The 14,737-nt window shown below is 43.6% G+C and overlaps 1 long non-coding RNA gene across 3 annotated transcripts; it reads left to right on the forward strand.

Annotated features, from left to right (window-relative positions):
* Positions 1–57: 57 nt before the first annotated feature.
* LOC117505666 lies at positions 58–11,452 on the forward strand. Of its 3 annotated transcripts, XR_004559207.1 has the most exons (4): positions 58–69; positions 4,077–4,082; positions 10,898–11,091; positions 11,259–11,452. It is a non-coding gene; the product is annotated as an uncharacterized LOC117505666 (long non-coding RNA). The 3 variants fall into 3 exon arrangements; XR_004559206.1 differs by lacking the exons at positions 58–69; positions 4,077–4,082 and adding an exon at positions 3,475–3,485; XR_004559205.1 differs by lacking the exons at positions 58–69; positions 4,077–4,082 and having other exon boundaries at positions 9,909–11,091.
* The last annotated feature ends 3,285 nt before the right edge of the window (positions 11,453–14,737 follow it).

A 14,737-nucleotide genomic window follows, 5' to 3' on the forward strand; every position in this document is an offset into this window, starting at 1 on the left:
CACTTATTAGTTAGTTTCTTGTTGGTTTATTAATTGTGGGGTTTTATATGTGTGATTCAAATTGTTTTTGTGGGTTTTAAGCACTGTCAGTGGTCTGGTGGCGTGAAAATACAGGCTGTCTGGAGCATAGTTGGACCCTGGTGACTTTATGTTTGTCTGTTAGTCTTTCTTTTTTATTTCTTTTGGTTTCACCTCCCAGGGTTTGATGGGACGGTCCTCTGGGGGGTGATGGGGGGGGGGGGGGGGGGTAATTGCGTTGTTTTTCTTTTTCTCTTTTTTTTTTGTTCCCTCTCTTCTCCTCCGGCGCTGTCGGCGTTGCTGGAGTGGTGCAGTTTGGTTGTGCTGGGCGTTTCCCAGATGACCTCTGCACCCGGGAGGGGGGGGGTTTTGGGGGCACTCTTTTTTTTTTTTTTTGTTACTTCCCTGTCTTCTCCTCCGGCCCCAGCCATTTGAGCCGTATGTTGTCGGCATTGCTGGGGTGGTGCAGTTCGGTTATGCTGGCCGTTTCCCAGATGACCTCTGCACCCGGGAGGGGGGGGGGGGGGTTTAGGGGTGTTTTTATTTTTTGTTAATTCCCTGTTCCACCTCCGGCTTCAGCGCGCCTTTGAGCCATACGCCATCGGCGTAGCTGAGGTTTGGGGCAGTGGAATATAGCCGCAGCTGGTGGCTGGTTTAAAAGTCGGAGGGGTGGCGCCGTTTTGTGCCATACGCCATTACCGCTGTTCCACTCCTCCCGGTTGACTTTTGGGGTATAGTCATGGTTGGTGACACTGGACGTACTTCCAGTTTCCCCTGCGCTGAGGGAGTGGGGTTGGGGTTGTTGTTTTGTTTGTTTGTTTTTTCCCCAGTTTCCGCCCTCAGGGTGTGACTGTGGTGTCCTCTGGGGGGAAATGACTGTGGGACCATCTAGCCGTAGACGGCCGGGGCTGGGTCTGTTGTTAGTCATGGGGGGGGTGTCTCCTTGGGTTTGATGGAACGGTCCTCTGGGAGGTGCTGGGAGCCCCCGTGGGTGACTTTGGATCCCAGAGGGACCTCGGCTGTGGTTATTACTCCTGGAGCTGGCGGGATGTCCTCTGGGGGGTGTTGGTCCCTACATGTTGTCCGGGGGGGGTTAGATTTTTTTTTTGCAAGCTTAAGTTTGGGTTGTGTTTTTTCTTTTCTCCTCTTCCCGGGGTTTGATGGGACGGTCCTCTGGGGGGGGGGGGGGGGGGGGGGGGTCGGAATGGTTGTTTTTTCTTTTTTTTCCCTTCCCCCCAGTTTGCACCCCTGGGGTTGGTTGTGGTGTTCCCTGGGGGGTTGGAATGGTTGTTTGTTTTTCTTTTTGTTTTGTGACTAGGCAGACTCTGAACATGGTCGAAAGAAGGCTGAATGCACAGGTTTATGAACTCCTGGCCAAATCTGTGCAAAGTGAATGACAGAAGCAAGAGTTGACAGAAACGAATGCAAAGATGCAGTCAGAGGTGGAGACGCTAATAGGTCCGCTAAATGAAGCAGTAGGCAAGATCATCAAATTTAACAAAAGATATCTCTGCACTGGAGTGTCAGCTGCAGGACATTCAGGAGCTGCTCCAAGAGGAAGTCCAGTAGACACCTTCCTTCTCCATCTGCCTAGGGTAGATGGAGAATGAGGGGTATATTTTGCGGGAGAAGCTGAAAGAAGAGAACGAGAGCAAGAAGACTGTAGAGAAGTACATCTTTGCTCTCTAGACTCAGCTGGCTGAAAGAAAGACAAAGGCAGGATAGAATGCCTCGTCAGTAGAGGGGGCTGAAGAGGGCCTCAAAGGAGTCCAGTGGGAATTTGGACGGTGTTCAGCGGCAGCTGGAGTAGAAAAGTTCAGCCTATGGACAAGCTGGATAAGATAGAGATCCGTTTGCAGCAAGAGAAATGGATGACCTCTTGGTGGACCAGGACCACCTTCGGCAGATCGTCTCCAATCTGGAGAGGAAGCAAAAAAAAAAAAAAAGTCTGACCAGATGTGGGCCAAAGAGAAACGTATTGCTAATCTACATGCAGAGGAGTATGATCATGCCGAAGCGGAGGCCAGGGAGGAGACAAAAGTGTTGACCCTGGCAAGAGAGTTAAAGACTCTTACAGACCTGAAAGATGAACTTGACCGATTTAATAAAGTGCTCAAGACCGAGACGGATGACTTCGGAAAGAGTTCATAGTTTGGAGAGGTCCAAGCGTGCCATGGAGCAGCGACTGGAGGAGATGAAGATTCAGCTGGAGGATGTATATAGGTAATGTTTCCAGGCCCATTCTGCCAAGAAGAAATGGGAGCTGGATCTGGGAGGGCTTGAAGGCCATCTTGAAGATGCTACTGAAAATCACGATAATGTCTTATAGCACTTGAAGAAACTGCAGGCCCGAATGAAAGACCAGATGAGAGGACTGGAAGAGCTGTGAATGTTTGGGGATGAAGCAGTTAATGATGCTAAAGACTGATAAAAAGCTTAAAGCCATGGAGGGAGACATGTTACACATCCAGGAGGAGCTGTCTACTGCAGACAGGCTCAGGAAGTGAAAGGATGAGATCTATAGTCTCAACACAGAGTTCCCTGTTGGCAGAGAAGAGGGGGCTGGACGCTCGTATCATCCAGCTGAAGGAAAAACTAGAAGAGAAGCTCAATATTGAGAGGGTCAATGACCGCATGATGAAATTCACGAGGTTGAGCAGCTGACAACGGAGCTGTCTTCAGAGCGCAGTAACGCTCGGCTCTTGGAGACAGGCTTTCCCAGCTGGATCATCAGCACACGGAGCTGAGACTGAAGCTGCAGGAGGTGTTTTTTTTTGTTGCTCCCAGCCAACATTCCAGCCATGGTCCCTGGAGGGGGGTGTTTTTCCTGGCCCAGGTTCGTGTGGTCGCCGAGAGGCTTCCCGTGAGGGTGGGGTACTGTTGTGGGCTGGGGTGTTTGGCTGGCTTTGTTTTTGTTTTCTGTTTCTCCCACCAGGTGGTATGCGTTCAGGACTGAGTGGCTGACGTGTGGCTGAGTATTAGGACCTCACCCTGAACACCTGAGGCTTGTTATCACGTGCAGGTCATCAGGACTCACAGCTGTGGTGTATCTGTCTTGATCAGAGCTTGCTGCGCTTAAACCTTGAATGCACAGTGTGTGATTGCCAGAGACTCGACCTTGTGAGCAGGACATGTGAGATCGACGTCAGGAGAACAATCTCACCATTACGGACACAGAGACCGCTCCAGGTTTGACGCCACAGTCTGTGAAGGAGGATTGGGTGAGGTCTCACGCTCTTCAGCACACTTCCTGAGGTAATTTGGTTTTGGTGACTTTCATGAAGTAATGACAGTGGATTTGGTGTCCCTCACACCTTGTTATATTGAGCTGTTACGCTATACTAATCAGCTTCTGCTGCAGTGGAGATTTGAACTGAGTTGTTCCGTGCCTGCAGGGTGAGAAGCTGAGTTATATTAAAGCCAGGAAGTGTTTGCTGATTGTGTGCACCTTTGAGCTGTGTCTCTCTGTGTGGAGAGTGTTGGACTCACCTCATGATTTCTTCTTTTGCAGACTCGGTTTGTCGCGGCCGCCTGGGGGGTGTCGGCGGGGTCCCTGGGTCCGAACTGCTGTGGCTCCGGACCGTTTGCGCTGCTGAGAGCGCGCCGTGTTTCCACCTCACCAGACCGCGGACTTTTTGGGTTGTTTATCACTCCACTCACTATTATGTTTATTAAATTCTGTTACCTTTTGAACCGTGCTCTGCTTATTTTATGCTGGGTCCTGTCAAACGCTGGGTCGGTGCTCCGACCGCGTCCGACACATAACAAATTCAAGCAGTTGTATTTTTTGTAGATGGTAAATATGTTTATATTACATATTTTAAAATCTGTTCTAATGTCATGACGTTGTAGTACAGCATTATGTCCACTTGAGGGTAGTAAACACTCATGATTTTAGTTTCAATTCCTGTAAATGGTTGTCCATTCGGCTGTTCCCGTTTTTGTGTTCGGGGTCGCTACAGCGGATACAACCAGATCCGCATTGATATTTGGCACAGGTTTTACACCTGATGCCCTTCCTGACGCAACTCCAGTGTTACCTGGAGAAACACACACAGCTGCTGGTGTTCCAAAGAGGTCTCCCATCCAAGTACTAACCAGGTCCCGTACTGCTTAGCTTCTGAGATCTGACTGGATCAGACTGACACAGGGCAGTTTCAATTCCTGTAAATAGTTTAAATAATCTCTGCAGTAATGTCTACATTATTCATTCAGTGTGGTGTTTTGTATATTTGTGAATATTTAATGATAAATATATCTGCCAGTTGTGCTACATTGTTTTTTGTCTCTTCCAGAGAGTGATGGAGCTGGAGGCGGACATCAAAGGTCATGAAGTGGTTTTTGTGGATGAGGCAGGTTTCAGCTTTACAAAAACAAGGAGACATGGCAGGAACATTATTGGACATGGTGACATCATCAATGTCCCAGCAGGACAACATGGGGGTAATATAACTACAACCCCAATTCCAGTGAAGTTGGGACAGTTGTGTAAAATGCAAATAAAAACAGAATACAATGATTAGCAAATCCTTTTCAACCTATATTCAACTGAATACACCACAAGGACAAAATATTTCATGTTCAAACTGAAACTTTGTTTTTGTGCAAATATTTGCACATTTTGAAATGGATGTCTGCAACACGTTTCAAAAAAATCACGTCTTCTGTTTTGTAAACCTTTTTGGTAGAATGACGTCTTCTGTTTTGTAAACCTTTTTGGTAGAATGGCCTAAGCAGTGAGTCACCGTTTTGAGTCTGGTCTGCTCGGTTTCTTCCTCAATAGCATCAGAGGAAGTTTTTCCTTACCACTGTCACCTGTGTGCTTGCTCTAGGGGTTGGTAAGGTTAGGCCTTACTTGTGTGATGCACCTGGAGACAGCTTTGTTGTGATTTAGCACAATATAAACTAAATAAAATGAAAAATAATAGTTACATGTATCAGTTCTATACCATCAGTTGTAAACTGGTGATGCTTCTCAGCTTCTGTCCTTTGATCAAGGACAGAGGCTGGAATGGATTCCAGTACATTCCAACCTCCGTTCTCTTCAGCAAACTCAGCCAATACCCACCACAGATTGAAGATGGGCACCTAGAGATGCTGGAGAGGTTTGTGGTCATAATGTTTGATAGATCCAGTACAGCTAAACATGTTGATTATGCACAACTCCACCTCTCTGCACAAAACTAGAAGTCATATGTCACCATTCCTCCAAATCAAGCAGCCCTCCTTCAACATGCCAAGTGTGCCACCTACCAGACAGGCTGCCCATGGAGCCAGTCAACAGTGTGTCAGCCACAACCACAAAGTCCTGCTGACTGGGGATGGGTTCAGAAAAGAAACCAGTGGCAGATATGCTGGACTACACTCCAAACCACTGCAGAGAGCTGTCAACAACTGATATGCCTCAGAAACTCAGTGGTTGCCAAAGCACACAAAAGTGCTCTAAGGACACAATACAGTGTGGCCCCTCGTTTATCGTGGGAGTTACGTTCTAAACATAACCCACGATAAGCGAAATCTGCGAAGTAGTCAGTGCTATTTTTTGCAATTATTATAGATGTTTTAAGGCTGTAAAACCCCTCACCACACTCTTTATACGCCAGATTTGGTGCAGCTCCGCACAGGAGACAGGAGGGCGGTGTGAGGAGGGCGGTGTGAGTAGCCCGCTGCTGCGTTTACCGAGCCCGCAGACTCAGTAAGCGCATCGGAGGCAGTGAGAGCAATCTCGGTGATGTCGACCGGTGCCGCGACCAGCCCACCTGATAATGATGCAGAACACAATGTGCTGTTAAAAAAAAAAAAAGCATGCAAAATTGCACTAAAAAAAAATCTGCAAAACTGTGAGGCCGCGAAAGGTGAATCACGTTATAGCGAGGGACCACTGTATCCACTGCTGGAAAACACTACTTTGGTACAAGTGCTTGATATGTTTGTTTTGTCAACACACAACAGCTATTTGCATTTCTAGCAAAAATGGTAAATTTAGCTAATTGTAGTGAAGAATTTCTTTAATAAATCAAGAGAAACATTTCTTGCAAATGAATCACAGGATGGAAGAATAAATATATTACTTTAAATGGAAAAATGGTAAATGAACTGTCTTTATATAGCGCTTTTCCATCTGCATCAGATGCTCAATGCGCTTTACAATTATGCATTTATGCTCACTATACACTGAGAGCAATGTGGGGATTAAGGACCTTGCCCAAGGGCCCTTAGTGATTTTCCGGTACAGCTGGGTCTTGAACCGAGGATCCTCTGGTCTGAAGCCCAACTCTTAACCACTAGACCAGGGGTGGCCAAGTTCGGTCCTCGAGAGCCACCTTCCTGACACTCTTAGTTGTCTCCCTGCTCCAACACACCTGAATCCAATGAAAGACTCGTTAGTAGACTATTAATGAGCCTTTCATTGGATTCAGGTGCGTTGGAGCAGGGAGACAACTAAGTGTCAGGAAGGTGGCTCTCGAGGACCGAACTTGGCCACTCCTGCACTAGACCATCACCTCCCACAAATGCCAAGAATGTCCCCTGTGAATTTGAAGACTCTGACGGTAATATACTGGATTTATGCTGAGCACAGACAGAAGGTCAGAAGGACGGATGGACACAAAGTCTTCGCAATACCCAACTGCCATATTTGATGGCCTCGGGCAATAAAATAAAAATATTGATGAGATAAATGAAAAGTAACTATCCTGAACAACCTCTATCCACATAATGTCTAAATGTCATAATAATTTACTGCTTTCCTTCACAACCCTGTTGACTGCTCAGTCTGCTGGGTAGGTGTGGGAGGGCACAACTGGATGAGGGGTGTTGAGTTCTAGGTTCTTATCGTCCTGGTTGTTGTTGAGTAGCTGGGTTAAGCTGTTTGAACCACTGCTAATTTCACTCAGGCCAGTGAGGTTCCACATTGTGTCAGGGTTTGGTACTACTGAAGACAGGAATAGGACCCCAAATACAAAGTAGCCAAGACACAGTAAGTGCAAAACAAGGTATTTAATAAGTCCAAAAAAGGTAAGGGCACAATAAATCAGAATGTCAAAAATCGAAGAGAGAAACTCTACAAATACAAGTGTCCATGAAAAAAGCTAGACTAAGAAAAAGAAAAAAAAATGCAGACAAAGTGTTAAATACAATAAAAGGCGACTTGTCAAAAATGCGACAGTGAAGTACCTTACAAACTGAAGAACAAGTGGAGGCTGACTGGACGCATGGCAGAAAAGTCAGGAAAGATATACAATCAACCAGCAACAAGCAGAAACCAAGACGCAACTTAAATAACCGACAAATTACATACAGGTGTAAATAATGACCGGAACTCAAGAAGCATGTGAGAAAAATCAATGCGAGTACACAAGACAATAAAAGCAGACAACCCGAGTGGAACAAAATAAAATCAGAACATGAATAAACTGACAGAACAGAAATACAATAACTGCAATGATAAACAAAAGACATGAAAAGCAGGAAGAACGGCACGAGATGAGAAACCCTCCCTGCAGCTGTCACAAAACCACGCCTCGCTGTCAACTGTTACCCGACAACGGGCGTTAACATGGACCCGGAACAACAGACATGAAGAACCCAGAGGACGAAACAGGACCACTCAATCACACATGCTCACAGACACACAAGACCGCAAGCAATCCCTGCGCACGCACACACACACACACACACACACACACACACACACACACACACACACACACACACACACACACACACACACACACACACACACACACACACACACAGACAGAGCAGGAAGGCAGACGCGATTACATTCATGCTGCTGACAGCAGGGACACACCCACACGCTCTCTCACACACACAGATCCCCAGAGTGACCGCTGCACAACTCAAGATGATGGCACGTAACTGAAAACACAGAGGAATGAAAGCAAAACAAACAAAACAAAATACAGTAATCAATAAAATGAAAAGGCCAGGTGGGAAGAGCTAGACAAGAACAGAATGGCAGGTTAGAAACAGACCAGATACAATACAAGGTAAGAGATAACAAAAAGGCTCAATCACAGAATGATCTGTAAAGCCATGGACACTAGAAACAACCCAAAATCTACAACACAGAAGACCCTAAATCTCAGAAACATGAGAAACGGACAGCAGACACAGAGAACAGGCATGACACACACAGACACACACACACCCCCCCCCACCCACAGGTGTGACAAAAAAAAACAAAAAACTCCAGAACCAGTGGACATCATGACAGTATGTGGAATCCTCAGCCAAATCTTCAATGTAGCTCCCTTCATCCATCTGTATGTTTTTGATTGTGCATTTTGAGCATTTATCCAGTCCAAAGTCCATACCAGCGTCTTTGGAGAAATGGTAAATGGACTGCATTTATATAGCGCTTTTCCATCTGCATCAGACGCTCAAAGCGCTTTACAATTATGCCTCACATTCACCCCGATGTCAGGGTGCTGCCATACAAGGCGCTCACTACACACCGGAGAACTTGTGGACAGTTTCCACGAGCCGACTGATTCCTTGTTCTGTGTCGGCAAAGACTTTTAAATCATCCATGAACAGCAGATGGTTCATAAGTTTTGATGTTTCCTTCCTCTACTTAAGTCATACCCGATGTCATGTTCCTTCTAGTGCAGCAGATATTTACAGAGGAATCCTTCAAATGATGATACAAGCACCAAATTTGGCAAAAATACACCTTCCAGTCATTTTGAAAATTATACCACAATATTTGTCTGATTGTAAAGATTCCATAAAGGTATAGTTTGGACTATCTATGACTGAATTCTATAGAGTTATGGGGTGAAAACAACAAGAATGGTGACAAAGTTCAGTTTCAGTTTGTACAGGGGTTAAAAGTTAGAGTTGCTGCAACTTTGTTCAAAGGTGATACAAATTACTGGTTCAGTTAATAGGGTTTCAAAAAGGAATAGTTTGCACTATGTATCATGCTTAGTTATCACGTTACGGGGTAACATATGTCACATGTCATAGAATCCAATGGACGTCAACATTATTTGACTTTAACTTTAGAGAGAAAGCATTCAACAGTCAAAACGATTCCATTTATTAACCCAAGTAGCTCAATCAACAATTTGAATCATTTTTTTACTAAAATTGGAGCTACTTTAACTTCTGACCCCGTACAAACTGAAATTGACCTTTGTCACCATTCTTAAGGTTTTTTTAGATAGTCCGAACTATACCTTTTTGGAATCTTTATGATCAGATAAATAATAATACAATAACATGCTTTTGTAGGGCGGTATGCATTTTCAGAGGCCCGACGTTCACGCCCAGTTGCCCAGTTAGACGAGAGCGAATAACTGTCATTTTGGGCGACTGGCAGTGAATGGAGGGATGCAGAAAATGCATGCCGCACGACAACAGCATGTTATTTGCATTATTATCACTTTTTACTGAGATACACAACACGTAACGCGTACATAAAAAGTTGGCTCACTTAACTTCTGCCGCCTGGCGCGCGCACTGCTGTTGAAATTCAGCAGTGCGTCCTCATCAAGCTGGCTGCTTTAGCTGCTGTTCATTGTTGACCTATCCATGAGAAAATCATCTGAAATATCCATATTGGGACCAAAACACACTTCTTGCCTTTTAATCTTTTCCTCTGCAGACAGTTCTTGGGCTGCACGCGCGCTATGACGTCATTTGTTTACGCACAGCGGGCGGGTATAGCCAGGTACCATTGACGTAAATCTACGATACTGGCCTAGCAACGCCCCGGTAAAGTGATAATGTAATATAGTTTTCAATATGATTGGAGCATTTTTCTATTTTAACCCCTGTGTAATTCTTCAATTGACCCCTACGTGGCTGCCTATTGAAAATTCAAGTGGCCCGTCGGTTTTTTCAAAAGAGCAATGTCTAAGGAGAATTTGTGCTGGATTTGGTGCTTGTATCACCATGTGAACAACTGTTTCAGTTATTTGCTGCACTATTCAGGATCTTGCTGCGCGGGTCTATGGTTACGCAGAATAAAAGTGGCGAGAGGCTGTTTCCCTGGAATATTCTGCTCTGAACTCATTTGTCTGGGGCGTGGCACGCTGTCAAATGGCTTTTGGTAATCAAGCCATGCTGAGGTTTCTTCCCCATTTTTGCAGTCTAATAATAAATAATACATTTCATTTAAAGGAGCCTTTCTTGACACTCACGGACACTGTACAGTAAAACCTGAAATTCAATAAAAGAAACAATGTTTCTGATTTGAGGTGGTAATGAACTCCAGAGACGGGGAGCACAGTGATTGAATGCTCTGCTCCCCATGGTAGTGAGACAGGTAGAGGGGACAGACAGGTGAATGGAAGAGGATTTGAGGGAGCAGGAGGGAGTGGGGACATGGAGAAGCGAGACTGCATATGGCGTTGAATGGCGTTAACAGGAGGATTTTGAATTGAATACGAAACTGAACCGGAAGCCAGTGGAGCTGTTGACGGACAGGTGGGACAGGTGGAGATGATTAATGTTGTGTAAATGGAAGTAGACAGAGCTGGTAATATTTTTAATATAATATTGGATAGCTTTATTTAACAATAATTGATCTTTATGTCCTAGTCTTTGAAACAATCTTTCTGTTCATTTTCCAGGTAGCCACCAGTGTCAAGACGTCCATAAATGGCATCAGATATGATTCCTGTCAGCCATTTGTATGTTGTTGTTAGGCAACAGATGGGTCTGTGCTTGTTGGTAAGCTATGTTTCCTTGGTCTTTGGTAGGAAGCTTGTATTCCCAATCATTAGCCAGTCTGGTTTGTCCTCATCTCTGTTCAGTGTTTATGAAAGCCACAGCATAGTGGTGGTGCAATGCTGTCAACCTTTTCAACCAAAAATGTGGGATTTTATCAATGCCAGGTGCCTTGAAGTATGAATTATCATGTGTGTCTTCAGACTGCTCTTGTGTCCAAAGCTATGACCACACTCAGAACAGACATATGGTTTTTGTCCTGTATGAATTATAATGTGTCTGTTCAGGTTGCTCTTCTGTCCAAATCTTTGACCACACTTAGAACACACAAATGGTTTTTGTCCTGTGTGAATTAACATGTGTGTGTTCAGAGTGCTCTTTAGTCCAAATCTTTGGCCACACTCAGAACAGACAAATGCTTTTTGTCCTGTATGAATTAGCATGTGTGTGTTCAGAGTGCTCTTTAGTCCAAATCGTTGACCACACTCAGAACAGACAAATGCTTTCTGCCCTGTATGAATTATCATGTGTGTGTTGAGGTTGCTCTTTTGTCCAAATCTTTGACCACACTCAGAACAGACAAATGCTTTCTGCCCTGTATGAACTATCTTGTGTATGTTCAGGTAGCTCTTTTGTCCAAATCTTTTATCACACTCAGAACAGACAAATGGTTTTTGTCCTGTATGAATTATCATGTGTTTGTTCAGAGTGCTCTTTAGACCAAATCTTTGACCACACTGAGAACAGACAAATGGTTTTTGTCCTGTATGAGTTATCATGTGTTTGTTCAAGTTGCCCTTTAGTCCAAATCTTTTACCACACTCAGAACAGACAAATGGTTTTTGTCCTGTGTGAATTATCATGTGTCTGTTCAGAGTGCTCTTTAATCCAAATCTTTGACCACACTCAGAACAGCCAAATGGTTTTTGTCCTGTCTGAATTCTAATGTGTTTGTTCACAATGCCCTTCTGTTTCTGTCTTTTACTCCGATCAGAACAGCTAAATTGTTTTATGCTTGCTTGCCTCTCCTTTTGTTGCTCTGAGTTGACCATGTGACCAGATGCGTTTCCATATTTAGAGCCTTTAAATTGTTTGTCATCAGTATTGCCTGAACAAACAACCTTGGTATATTTTTGACAGTTAAAACTTGACTGAAGTTCTCTGGTCTCTTCCCACTCATAACTGTCATCAGTCTCAGTTCCTGAACTGTCTGAACTCCTACCACTGGTATCTGGTTGTAAATGACTGTTTGGATCTGAGTTGCTGGCTGGTTGTGGTCCTCCATCGTCCTCTCCATCAGCTTCTGCTGTCAGTGTTCTGTGTACAGATGAGCTGCTGGCCACAGGCTCAGCCTCTGTGCTGTCATCACTTTGAATAAACTGTGATGCCTCTGGTTTTTCATCATTTTCATTCTTCATAGTGATGACAGTGAAACCAAATGTGGTGAGATCTGCCTCCTCCAGCTGTTGAAGCTGCTCTCCCTGCTGACTTATCCACAGCTCCTCCTCTTCTTTAATGTCCTCCTGGTCAACACTCAGATTCCATTCCTGGTGTTCAGGGAGAAATTCTTCTTTAATCACCAACAACGGCTGCATGTCTGCAAACACACAAATTGTCAATAAATGTTAGATCAACACTCATTAAAATAAAGTGTCGGAGTAGTGAGATTGACCTGACGACAGTAAGTTGTTACACTGATGTTTTACCATAATTGGAGCAACTTTAACTTTTGACCCCTGTACAAACTGAAAGTAACCTTTGTCACCATTTTTGCTGTTTTTACCCCATAAATCCAGAACATTCAGTCACAGGTAGTCCAAACTAAAGCTTTTTGGAATATTTGTGATCAGACACATAATGTGGTATAGCTTTCAATATGATTGGAACTTTTTTTTTTTTACCCCATGCAGTTCTTCAATTGACCCCTACTTGGCCCCCTATTGAAAATTCAAATGACTAACGTTATTTTTCTAAAATATGTACCAAAAGGTATACAGAGTTTAACTTTGGTGCTTGTAACCAGATCTGAAGGATTCCTCTGCAAATATTCTGTTATCTGCTGCACTATGCTGACGTGTGTAGTCTTACACACCTCTCTGCAGCTTCTCTCCCCCTGCCATCCCCTCATTACCCCATCCCCGTAGAGACGGTGCCTGCTCCCAGACTACCAATAACCAGCAAAAATCTATTTAAGCATAAAAATTCAAAAAGAAAAAATAATATAGCACCTTCAACTGCACCACAGACTAAAACAGTTAAATGTGGTCTATTAAACATTAGGTCTCTCTCTTCTAAGTCCCTGTTGGTAAATGATATAATAATTGATCAACATATTGATTTATTCTGCCTAACAGAAACCTGGTTACAGCAGGATGAATATGTTAGTTTAAATGAGTCAACACCCCCGAGTCACACTAACTGTCAGAATGCTCGTAGCACGGGCCGGGGCGGTGGATTAGCAGCAATCTTCCATTCCAGCTTATTAATTAATCAAAAACCCAGACAGAGCTTTAATTCATTTGAAAGCTTGTCTCTTAGTCTTGTCCATCCAAATTGGAAGTCCCAAAAACCAGTTTTATTTGTTATTATCTATCGTCCACCTGGTCGTTACTGTGAGTTTCTCTGTGAATTTTCAGACCTTTTGTCTGACTTAGTGCTTAGCTCAGATAAGATAATTATAGTGGGCGATTTTAACATCCACACAGATGCTGAGAATGACAGCCTCAACACTGCATTTAATCTATTATTAGACTCTATTGGCTTTGCTCAAAAAGTAAATGAGTCCACCCACCACTTTAATCATATCTTAGATCTTGTTCTGACTTATGGTATGGAAATAGAAGACTTAACAGTATTCCCTGAAAACTCCCTTCTGTCTGATCATTTTTTAATAACATTTACATTTACTCTGATGGACTACCCAGCAGTAGGGAATAAGTTTCATTACACTAGAAGTCTTTCAGAAAGCGCTGTAACTAGGTTTAAGGATATGATTCCTTCTTTATGTTCTCTAATGCCATATAACAACACAGTGCAGAGTAGCTACCTAAACTCTGTAAGGGAGATAGAGTATCTCGTCAATAGTTTTACATCCTCATTGAAGACAGCTTTGGATGCTGTAGCTCCTCTGAAAAAGAGAGCTTTAAATCAGAAGTGTCTGACTCCATGGTATAACTCTCAAACTCGTAGCTTAAAGCAGATAACCCGTAAGTTGGAGAGGAAATGGCGTCTCACTAATTTAGAAGATCTTCACTTAGCCTGGAAAAAGAGTCTGTTGCTCTATAAAAAAGCCCTCCGTAAAGCTAGGACATCTTTCTACTCATCACTAATTGAAGAAAATAAGAACAACCCCAGGTTTCTTTTCAGCACTGTAGCCAGGCTGACAAAGAGTCAGAGCTCTATTGAGCTGAGTATTCCATTAACTTTAACTAGTAATGAGTTCATGACTTTCTTTGCTAACAAAATTTTAACTATTAGAGAAAAAATTACTCATAACCATCCCAAAGACGTATCGTTATCTTTGGCTGCTTTCAGTGATGCCGGTATTTGGTTAGACTCTTTCTCTCCGATTGTTCTGTCTGAGTTATTTTCATTAGTTACTTCATCCAAACCATCAACATGTTTATTAGACCCCATTCCTACCAGGCTGCTCAAGGAAGCCCTACCATTATTTAATGCTTCGATCTTAAATATGATCAATCTATCTTTGTTAGTTGGCTATGTACCACAGGCTTTTAAGGTGGCAGTAATTAAACCATTACTTAAAAAGCCATCACTTGACCCAGCTATCTTAGCTAATTATAGGCCAATCTCCAACCTTCCTTTTCTCTCAAAAATTCTTGAAAGGGTAGTTGTAAAACAGCTAACTGATCATCTGCAGAGGAATGGTCTATTTGAAGAGTTTCAGTCAGGTTTTAGAATTCATCATAGTACAGAAACAGCATTAGTGAAGGTTACAAATGATCTTCTTATGGCCTCGGACAGTGGACTCATCTCTGTGCTTGTTCTGTTAGACCTC

This window comes from Thalassophryne amazonica, unplaced genomic scaffold, assembly GCF_902500255.1.
Source record: "Thalassophryne amazonica unplaced genomic scaffold, fThaAma1.1, whole genome shotgun sequence".
In the NCBI taxonomy this organism is placed as follows: domain Eukaryota; kingdom Metazoa; phylum Chordata; class Actinopteri; order Batrachoidiformes; family Batrachoididae; genus Thalassophryne; species Thalassophryne amazonica.